The following is an 11,237-nucleotide window of genomic DNA, read 5'->3' on the forward strand; positions in this document are numbered from 1 at the left end:
ACAGCCGGCGTGGGGGCGGGGCTGGGGGCGGGGCCGAGCCGGAAGCCCGAGGCTCGGCAGCTGAAGCGGAAGCCGTGTTACTGACGCCTGTTGGTTAGTTCGCGCAGGCGTGACTGACCTGTGTACGGAGCTGTCCTTTGCCTCTCTTTTCAGGAGCCACTCAAAGCCTGGATTCCTGGACTTCAGAAGTGTCCTCACTAAGTCATTTCCGGTGCTGAGTAGCGCGAAGATGAGGTCGACATGGCCAGCCAGCTCACCGCTGTGTGAGACTAGAGGCTGATGGCATCGCAGACGCTCAGGTCCGCAGACCTGTGCATTCCAATACAGCATATGCCAATACAAGGGCTGCCGGATTCGGGGTCGCAGCCACCTGCCAGGAAGTTGTCCTGAAAGAGGGCAAGCAACTTAAAGACAGGGTGGACTGAAAGACGGGTCTAGGCAGAGACAACTCAAAGCCCAGACACCATGGTGATATAGGGAATCTTCTATTAGCGATCCATTTTTTTACTCACAATGCCTGGCAAGCTGCCTGGAACTGAACTGTACTTTTGTGCTGATTAATGCGTGTTTTCTTGACTCCGTGAAAACATGTCCAAACTGTGGTCCGAGATAAGCTGTGAATGCTTCCCCACCCCACCCCCACAAAAAAATAGATTTACTTAAAAGACGAGGCTATGGTATGTGTAACCTGATTATCTAGTTTTCAGAGTATGAACTTTGTAGATGGCGATTGTGTCTCAATGTAAAAAGATCAAGATATCTAAGGTAAAAGATGAACACCCTACTTTAGCTACCTCCTGTTTCGGCTATGTTCTTGAAATGAAGTAACAAGGACAGCATGAAAGATTAGGAGTTAGAAGGCGGTTGTAACCAATCAGATCAGAAGTGATAAATGTGCCCAACTGCTTGTACAGGCCTGTAATCCCAACACTCAGAAGGTTGAGGCAGGAGGATTACCATAAATTAAAGGCTGACCTTGTTTTCAATGCTATTTCCAAGCAGTCAAAACTACATAGTGCAATCTGTATAAATAATAAAATAAAATAAGCCTGGCAGTGGAGGTACACGTCTGTAATCCCAACACTCAGAAGATTGAGGCAGGATGATTGCCATAAATTAGAGGCTGACCTGGTCTCCAATGCTATTTCCAAGCAGTCAAAACTACATAGTGTAATCTTATCTTTAATAATAAAAAATAAGCCTGGCAGTGGAGGTACATGCCTGTAATCCCAACATTGTGGAGGCAGAGGCAGGCAGATCTCTATGAATTCAAGCCCAGCCTGGTCTACAAAGCAAGTTCCAGGACACCCAAGACTACACAGAGAAACCCTGTCAAGAAAGGAAGAAGGAAAGAAAGGAAGAAAGAAAACAGAAAAGATTAATTACAAAACTGACTGGGGGGCAGCAAGATGGCTCAGCCAGTAAAAGCACTTGCTGGGTACCTAATGCACTGAGTTGATCTCTGGAAACCACACCCTGGTCTCTATCTCAGCCCCCAGGCCTGGTCTGGACTTCAAATCCCAGCGGGCCAGGTCCTGACCCCTCCCTAGGGGTGGGGTCAGGACCACTCCCCAGGGTACTTAAGTGATCCCCCAAAAGAAGAACACGTGGTCCACCTTTCTTCCTCCTGGGGGTTGCTTCTGGACTTCAAATCCCAGCGGGCCAGGGATCCCCCAAAAGAAGAACACGTGGTCCCCCTTTCTTCCTCCTGGGGGTTGCTTTTCTGCGGTTTCCCGTTTCTCCCTCGGGGCCACCCGAGAGTGCAGATCTCCCATTAAACCTGGATATTTCTTAATTCGGCTTGTTTTGATTTGGCTTGATTGGGAATTTTTGCGTCGTCAGAGAGCTCGCTTAGGAAATATTCCTAACAACCACCAGTGGCTATGTTTGAGGGCCGATGAAATGTTTAAAATTCACAGTGATCATGGGAGCACAATTACAAATATATTGAAAAAATTGTATGCTTTCGGTGTTTGTCTTTTGGGACTGTGCTCTTTGCTGACCTCAAACTTATTCCTTAGCCTAGAAAGACTTTGAATCTCATCCTGCTTCTGTCTCCTGAGTGCTGGAATCACAGTTATGAGCTAGCATGCCTGTGTGTTGCTGGGAATGGAACTCAGGGCACATGTTCTACAAACTATGATCCCAACCCTTTTGAATGTGTTTATTTTTTTAACTTTATGTATATGGGTGTTTTGCTTACATGTATGTCTGCAACATGTGGGTGCCTAGTGGCAGAAGAGGTCAGAAGAGGGTGTTAGATCACATGGAACTAGATTTGTCAATGTTTGCAAGCTGCCTTGTAGGTCCTTTGAAAGAACAGCACTAAAAAGGGAGCAGGAGGGTCAAAAGTTCAAGATCATCTGCAGCTACTTACCGAGTTCTAGGCTAGCCCAGACTACCTGAGACCTTGTCTTGCTGTGGGATTCCCCTCTGTATGCAGTGAATACCATTGGTTAATAAAGTAACTGCCTTGACCTGCTGATAGGGTAGAACAGAGGTAGGCAGGGAAAACTATACTGAATGCTGGGAGAAGGAAGGCAGAGTAAAAGAGAAGCCATGTAGCCCCTCCTGCTGGAGACAGACGCCAGAACTTTAGCTGGTAAGCCACAGCCATGTGGCAATACACAGAATAATAGAAATGGGTTAAATTAATATCTAAGAGTTAGCCAATAAGAAGCTAGAGCTAGGTCTGGAGAAATAGCTCAGCGGTTAAGAGCATCGCCTGCTCTTCCAAAGGTCCTGAGTTCAATTCCCAGCAACCACATGGTGGCTCACAACCATCTATAATGAGGTCCTGTGCCCTCTTCTGGTCTGCAGGTATACATACAGACAGAATATTGTATACATAATAAATAAATAAATATTTTTTAAAAAAAGCTAGAGCTAATGGGCCAAGCAGTGGTTTAATTAATACAGTTTCTGTGTGATTATTTTGGGGCTGAGCAGCTGGGAACCAACAAGCAGCCTTCCTTACAGCATTGTCTTTAATGGAAATGGCTTATCTGTTTTGCTAACTTGCTTCTAGTTCACCAGCTTGGGAATGGGAATAGGTAGGAACAATGACCATGCAGATTTATCGTTTGTGACTAACCTGACAGGAATTTGGGCCAGCAGTTTTCAAAGGCACAAGCAAATAAGGTTACACATGAGTAGACTTGTTTCTTAAACTTCATTTGAAAATTTATTTTAAATAGTTTCTCTACAAGACCGAAGATAATGTCAAAGGATTCCTACATTTAGGAAACTATGAATTGTTAATACTTGAAGGTTTAGTATGCTCTTAGATTTAAACAAAACAAAACACTTTTGGGGACAGTCTTATTATTTAAACCAGGCTGGCATGGGACTCTCCAAATCACTGCCTCTACGTCCCCAAGTGTTAGGATTATAAGAGTACACAGCTGTTCTGTGCTGTCTCAAGAATTATCTGTGGTAGCTGTGCTTTCAGTTTTGACTGAGTGAAATTATTAAGTATATAGCAAACGAATAAATAGCAAACAGCAGATAGAAATTGCAGATAGATATTAAAACATCATTGAATCAGTAGTTTTCAACATCCAGCACAGGACAACTGAGGGAACACGGTTGAAAAAGTAAAAGGTAACTTACAAACATCCAACAGGAACGGACTGGGGAAGTTGAGGCAGTCAGCTGGAATTCCCAAGTGAGATTTCTCTCCAGAGATGAGTTGCCCATGGAACAAACTGCTGAACTTCCGGCCTCCAGTTCCTACTGCAGGTATTTTTATATGATGAGAAAAATAGCAGTAATAACTGTTGGAAATAATTTACCTTCCCGCTGTTCTCAAAGGGCATAATGCTTTAACTCAGCTTTGTTTGTTTGTGTTTTGTTTTGTTTGGTTTTGGTTTGGTTTGGTTTTGATTTTTCGAGACAGGGTTTTTCTGTAGCTTTGGAGCCTGTCCTGGAACTAGCTCTTGTAGACCAGGGGGGTCTCAAACTCACAGAGATCTCCCTGCCTCTGCCTCCTGAGTGCTGGGATTAAAGGCTTGCGCCACCCCTCAGCTCTTAACTCAGCGGTTTTACTGCTAACTTCCCTCCCTGTCAGAGTTAGGGGGCCAGCCTACTGAAGAAGATATTTTGGAGAACACTTGACGTAAACGTGTTGCACGTTGAGAGGAGGGTCCTCTTTATTTCCAGAGCCCCCTTTCAGTAAGCTTGAGCAGCACGTAACAACTACCTATATAAAGTAAATTTCAGTCACCACGCCTGAACTATGTAGACCTGTTCATGTCTTGTTCTCCAAACAATATAACCCAAAACGACTTGCTTAGCACTTATATTGTAATTGGCATTAGAAGTGATGTCGAGGTCCCTGAGGACATGCAGGAGGGAAGGAAGGATGGAGGTCATGGGTAAATATTCTGCTATTACATGTAAAAGACTGCAGTATCTGTGTATTTTGGTGTTTGAGAGGGGTCCTGGAACCAATCGTGGTGGATACCAAGGGAGGGCTATACTAAACACACACACACACATACACACACATTTACTAACCCCAGAGATTATCTCTGCAAAAGTACTACATCCTTATCACGCAAGAGTTGGTGTGCTCCTTATGAATCAGCAAATAACTGCCCATACAGTTGTTGCCAAGCCTTAGCACTGAGGAGGAGGAAGCTGCACAAAAGAGAGAGATACCACATCTGCAATTCCATTTAATTTTACGTAGCTGGGATACCTGGAACTCAACATCTTCAACTTTGATCGTCCATGTGCCACTATTCCATTGTTAATTTATTTGGTTTGTTACCAACCTCGTGCTTCAACCTTCTCAATGTTGAGATTACCGGTGAACAGCACCATGCCTGGCTATTGATTGATTGATTGAGTTATAGTAGGTCTCCTGAAGCCCTGGGTGGCCTTGAACTTGCTATGTACCTGAGAATGACTTTGAACTCTTGACTCTCCTGCCTCTATTTCTCAAGTGCTGGTATTACAAGTGTGGGATGCCATCCTAACTTACTTTCTTTTGGGTTTTTCAAAACAGGATTTCTCTGTGTAAAAGCTCTGGCTGTCCTGGAACTAGCTTTGTAGACCAGGCTAGCCTTGAACTCAGAGATCCTCCTACCTCTGCCTCCTGAGTGCAGAGATTAAACGTGTGCACCACCACTGCCTGGCTGACTTAATTTACTTTTAAAATAAAGTGGTGAATGTTAGATCTCAGGAAGTACATGTGTCCATAGATGACAGTCTTGGCTCCGCCCAGGCTAGACTATAGGTTTCTGGTAGAATAAAAAGCCAGAATTCCTCAGGAACTTGTGAAACAAGTTCTTATCAGTAAAGAGGGTCTATTCGCTAACCTCTGGCAGGAGGGACTTATGACCTTCCATTGCCATATTCCTGTGGCCACTCTCAGTGGTTTCTTTACTATCTCCTCACTTAAAGTGAGCACAGTAGGGGGCTGGAGAAATGGCTCAGAGGTTAAGAGCATTGCCTGCTCTTCCAAAAGTCCTGAGTTCAATTCCCAGCAACCACATGGTGGCTCACAACCATCTGTAATGGGGTCTGGTGCCCTCATCTGGCCTACAGGCATACACACAGACAGAATATTGTATACATAACAAATAAATAAACATTTAAAAAAAAAGTGAGCACAGTGGTATGTGCACAAAGGACACTTCAGCCCAGTTCAGAGGCAGAAAGACCCCTTCTTATTGATTATGTATAATGTTCTGCCTGCCTGCTTGCATGCCTGCAGGCCAGAAGAGGGCACCAGATCTCATTACAGATCGTTGTGAGTCATCTTATGGTTGCTGGGAATTGAACTCAGGACTTCTGGAAGGGCAGCCAATGCTCTTAACCTCTGAGCCATCTCTCCAGCCCAAGACCTCCTATCTTAACACAGGAATAAAGAAGAAGTAGGCTGACAAGATAGCTCAGATGGAGAAGAAGCATTGCAACCAAACTTGACAACCTGAGCTAGTCTCTTGTTGAGCGTCTCTGAGCATGGCAGGTATGGATCATGAGAGGGTCAAGTTTCTGACAGCTTAAGCCTGTTCATTAAAAACAGGAACTTTTCAAAAGGCCCTAGGTTGCATGCAGCCGGGGTTTCTTAAACAATTATGGTCTTGCTCAAAGGCAGCAGAGGCTTGCTTTGAGGCCAAAGCAGGCTTGATCTGAGGTTCAAATAGATTAACAAAGTCATCCATCTCAGAATAGCACCTACGATCTTGAGTTCAAGGCCAACCTGAGCTACTCAGAAAGATCTTGTCACAAATAAACAGAATAATTTAGAATCCGAAGTTTAGATAGTTGTGTCCTATGTTCTGCATTCTAAACTGAGCATTGTCATTTGTTATGTTTACCTAAAACTTCATTCATTCATTCAATTCATTCAGTTATGTGTATGGTAGTGACATTGCCTGTATACCATGGCTTTCACGTAGAGGTCAGAGGTAAACTTCAGGACGTGGTGACTCTCTGCTTCTACTACGTGGATAGCAGGGAAAAAACGATTCCTCATCAAAATGGGGTATCAGCCTAACCATATGGATATGAACCCACAAAGGCAATTTACCTGATAAAAACATAAGAACTCTCCTTTTGCTGGTCGTGGTGGTACATGCTTTTATTCCTGGCACTCAAGAGGCAGAGGCAAGTTGAGCTCTTTGAGTTCCAGGCCAGCCTGTCCTACAGAGCAAGTCCCAGGCCAGCTGGGATTATGCACAGAGAACAATAAAACAACAATAAAAGAAATTTCCCTTTAACTATTATTTAGTTAGGGTTTCTGTTGTTGAAGCAAAACACCATGGCCAAAAAAGAAGTTGAGGAAAGGGTTTATTCACCTTATACTTCCATGTTTTTGCTGCTCACCACTAAAGGAAGTCAGGACAGGAACTCAAACATGGCAGGATCCTGGAGGCAGAGGGGTGCTGCTTACTGGCTTGCTTCCTCTAGTTTGCTCAGCCTGCTTTCTTATAGAACCCAGGACTACCAGCCCAGAGATGGCATCACCGACCATAGGCTGAAGCCCACCTCCATTGATCAGTAATTGAGAGAAATGCCTTACAGCTGGATCTCATGGAGGTTCCTTCCTCTCTGATGACTCAAGCAAGTTGACATAAACCAGCCAGTACAACTACCATTAAAAAGCACTCTTCTAGGAGGAGAAATGACTCAGCAGTTAAGAGCACTGCCTGCCCTTCTAAAGGTCCTGAGTTCAGTTTCCAGCAACCACATGGTGGCTCACAACCATCTGTAATGAGATCTGGTGCCCTCTTCTGGCCTACAGGCACACATGCAGCCATAATACTGAGAATACTGTATACATACATTATAAATTGTTTTTTTTAAAGTGCTTTCCCTTCCTGGGAACTTGCCTGTTTTTGCAGTATCTCTTTAAATCCCTTTTTTTTTCTATCTGTCTGGTCTTAATTCAGTCTCAGCCTGCACAGTATTACTCCTGACATGGCAAAAATTCCCATACTTTAGCTTCCTGAATGCAGGGGATGTGGAGACAAAGCTAGACAACATAGTATACCTGGCAACACTCCTTAAAAATCTAAAGATACTCAGAAACAAAAGGATGGTGTTCTAGCTCAGTTGGTTACAGCACTTGTTTTGCATGCTCAAGACCTGGGTTCAATTCATAACATCACACAAATATTGAACACATCAGAACCCAAAATCCCAGCTTTTGGGAGGAGATGGAGGCAGGAAGATAAGGTCAGGGTTGTCCTTGGCAACTTAGCTAGTTCCAAGGCCAGCCTGAGATACATTAGACTCTGTCTTAAACAAACAAAAAAAAACCTTTCTGGACTGAGGATATAGTAGGGTATAGTGTAGTACTATAAAAATTTTTGAGGAAAATTTCTTAGTCTAATTATAATTTATAATCTTAACAAACCAAAACAACTGGGAAATCCCGGAACTGGGAAATCTGTGCTCTCCCAGAGGCAGAGCAGGTTCTGAGACTCCAACCAATAGTCATCAACAGCACATGGAAAAGGGAAGTGAAACTGGGCATGGCGGTACAGGCATATGATCCTAGCATTTTTTTAACACTTTATGTTCTTTTGAGAGAGGGTCTCGTGCAGCCCAGGCTGGTCACAAGCTCGCTGTGTAGCTGAGGATGATCTTGAACTTCTGATGGGACTGGACAAGTTCGGTGTGATATGGCTGTAGACAGATCTTGAATTTCTGATCCTGGGTGCTGGCCTTACAGGCATGTGCCACCATATCCAGCTTATTCGGTGCTGGGGACCGAGCCCATGGTTTGTGCATGTTGTAAGCACTCTCCCAAAAGATCTACACCCAGATCCCCAGGATTTTCAAGTGGGATGTAGGAAGATCAGGAGTTCAAGGGCATCTTCAACTATATAGTGTGTTTGAGGACAGTGTGGACTACATGAGACTCTGTCTCAGAAAGGAAGGGCTGGTGAGATGGCTCCGTGCATAAAGACGCTTGCCACCAAGCCTGATGACTTGAGCTCAGTCCCCAGAACCCACATGGTGGAAGGAGAGAACCAACTCCCCTAAATTGTCTTCTGACAGCCATATTGGAGCTGCAGCACACCAGTGCACACACACACACACACACACACACCATAAATACACACATATAAATAATAAATGTTCAAAAACAACAGCAGCTGGGTGGCGGTGGCACACACTTCTAATCCCAGCACTCCAGACAGAGGCAGGAGGATCTCTGAGTTCGAGGCCAGCCTGGTCTACAGAGTGTGTTCCAGAACAGCCAAAGTTACACAGAGAAACCCTGTCTCGAAAAAACAAACAACCCCCCCCCCAAAAAAACCCAAAACCTACCACAACAAAATGTATTGAAAGCTTATGGGTTACAGCTTAGTTCGTTGGTTTGTTGTTGTTGTTGTTTGTTTGTTTTTTGTCTTTGTGTGTGTGTTTTGTTTGTGAGAGAAAGGGAGAGGGAGGAAAGGAAGGAGGGATGGAGGGAGGGAGGGAGAGAGAGAGGTGGGATCATGAATGCTGCAGTGTATGTATGGAGATCAGAAGACAACTTTGTGGAGTCAATATTCTTCTTTTACCTTCATGTGGACTCAGGGAATTGAACTCAGGTCATCAGGTTCATGCCGCAAATACCTTTTACTAAGCCATCTCACCAGCCGCCACAGCTTCTTTTTCTTTCTTTTTTTTTATAAAGATTGTTTTATTCACTTTTATTTATGAGTTTATGTACAGCATGTATGCAGGGGCCCTCAGAGGCCAGAGGGTTGTGGGAGCCCCTGGAGCAGAGTCACAGATAGTTGTGAGCCACCTGATGTGGGTGCTGGGAACTGAACCTGGGTCCTCTGGAAGAGCAGCAAGTACTCTTAACCACTGAGTCGGCTCACATGCACACCTATGCACATGCGCCCCCACACGCACGCACACGCACGCACGCACATGCACACACGCACACGCACGCACATACATACACACAGGCACCCAGACCAAGTTTCTTAAAATGCCCATTGTGACTCCATATAGGGTCTCATAACTAAAAGTGTGTATCACAAAAACTTTGGAAATAGTAAAAGTATTTTGAACTTACAATGATCAAAACCTAATTCAAGTCAAAAAGGAATGAATCCGAAGTTTCCCTGGTAGAGCTTTCCTGTATTGCTTTGCTAATGACCTCGCTACAGCCTCGGTTCTGAACACTAACAAGGGGCATTTTGCCTTGAGATATCTTTATACTAGGCTATACCATGGAACACTGCCTGAGACACCTCAGCTCAGATTCAAGACTTGTATATTATGATTTACAATTTTATTATACATACATAGTTTTCTTTTACAGAATTGTAATGATTCATTTATCGAAGACAAAAATTTTTAAAAAACTTTCCTATTGGGTTTGGAGAGATGGCTCAGTGGTTAGGAACACCAGCTGCTCTTCCAGAGGTCCTGAGTTCAATTCCCAGCAACCACATGGTGGCTCACAGCCATCTATAATGAGATCTGGTGCCCTCTTCTGGCCTGCAGGCAGAAGACTATATACATAATAAATAAATCTTAAAAGCAAAACAAAATCATAAAACCTTTTTTACTGTCCTTCCTCACTCAGGATTTGATTATCAATGTAGTTTGTCTGAATAAGATTAACAGCACTTGCTACTCCTCCAGGGGACCTGGGTCAGTTTCCCAGCACCCATATGGTAGCTCATAACCATCAGGAACACCAGTCCCAGGACATCAGACACCTCTTCTAGCCTCGTAGGCAGCAGCATGCTCAGTGGTGCACACATACATGCAGATGAAACATACATAGACATAAAATAATTTTTAAAAAAAAATAGTGCATGGGGCTGGAGAGATGGCTCAGTGGTTAAGAGCATTGCCTGCTCTTCCAAAGGTCCTGAGTTCAATTCCCGGCAACCACATGGTGGCTCACAACCATCTGGAATGAGGTCTGGTGCCCTCTTCTTGCCTGCAGACATACACACAGACAGAATATTGTATACATAATAAATAAATAAATATTTAAAAAAAAAATAGTGCATTTAGCCAGTAGTGGTGGCGCACACCTTTAGTCCCCCCCAGGGGGCTATATTTAGAATATTTTGAAAATTGCATTAGAATATTTTAAAAAATGCCATTTGAGTTGCTGATTTGAATTTCATAAAATACTAAATGAATTTGTTCTTGGGATTAGGACAGAATTTCGAAGGACTTCAGAAGTGATCATAGCACTTCTGCCATTTTATATCACCTCTTTAATTGAAGTGGCCATCTCCGCATGGGCAGTATAAAAGCAAAAACATGGATTAACTCTGAAAGATGTTTTAGCTGCTTTATATCTTTAGGTATGAACTATTCAGTCACGATTTAAATTTTTACATAAAATTAAACAAGCACACCCATCCCATTAGTATGTAAATTTGGTTCTGACCTTAATAAAAGATAAAATTACATAAAACAAAATTTAATTTATGTTTTATTATCAATATTTGATTTGTATACTTATCTTATATCCCTGAAGTACCAAGGGTAATGTAAAACTTGCTGACTTAGCAATGGAAAAGTTTAAGCCCTGGCAGTGTACATCGGCTGCAAGTTCTGAAACGAACAAGATCAGAACCGGACTGAAACTGCATATTGGTTTGATCTGGTTTTCACACAATTCTTATTTGATAATAAATATTAAAGGGCCTATTTTTATTTTATTTACTTGTGTTTTTATTTTTATTTTTTTCGAGATAGGGTTTCTCTGTGTAACAGCTCTGGCTATCCTGAAACTCTCTTTGTTTTTATTA

This window comes from Microtus pennsylvanicus, chromosome 8 (genome assembly GCF_037038515.1).
Source record: "Microtus pennsylvanicus isolate mMicPen1 chromosome 8, mMicPen1.hap1, whole genome shotgun sequence".
NCBI lineage: Eukaryota > Metazoa > Chordata > Mammalia > Rodentia > Cricetidae > Microtus > Microtus pennsylvanicus.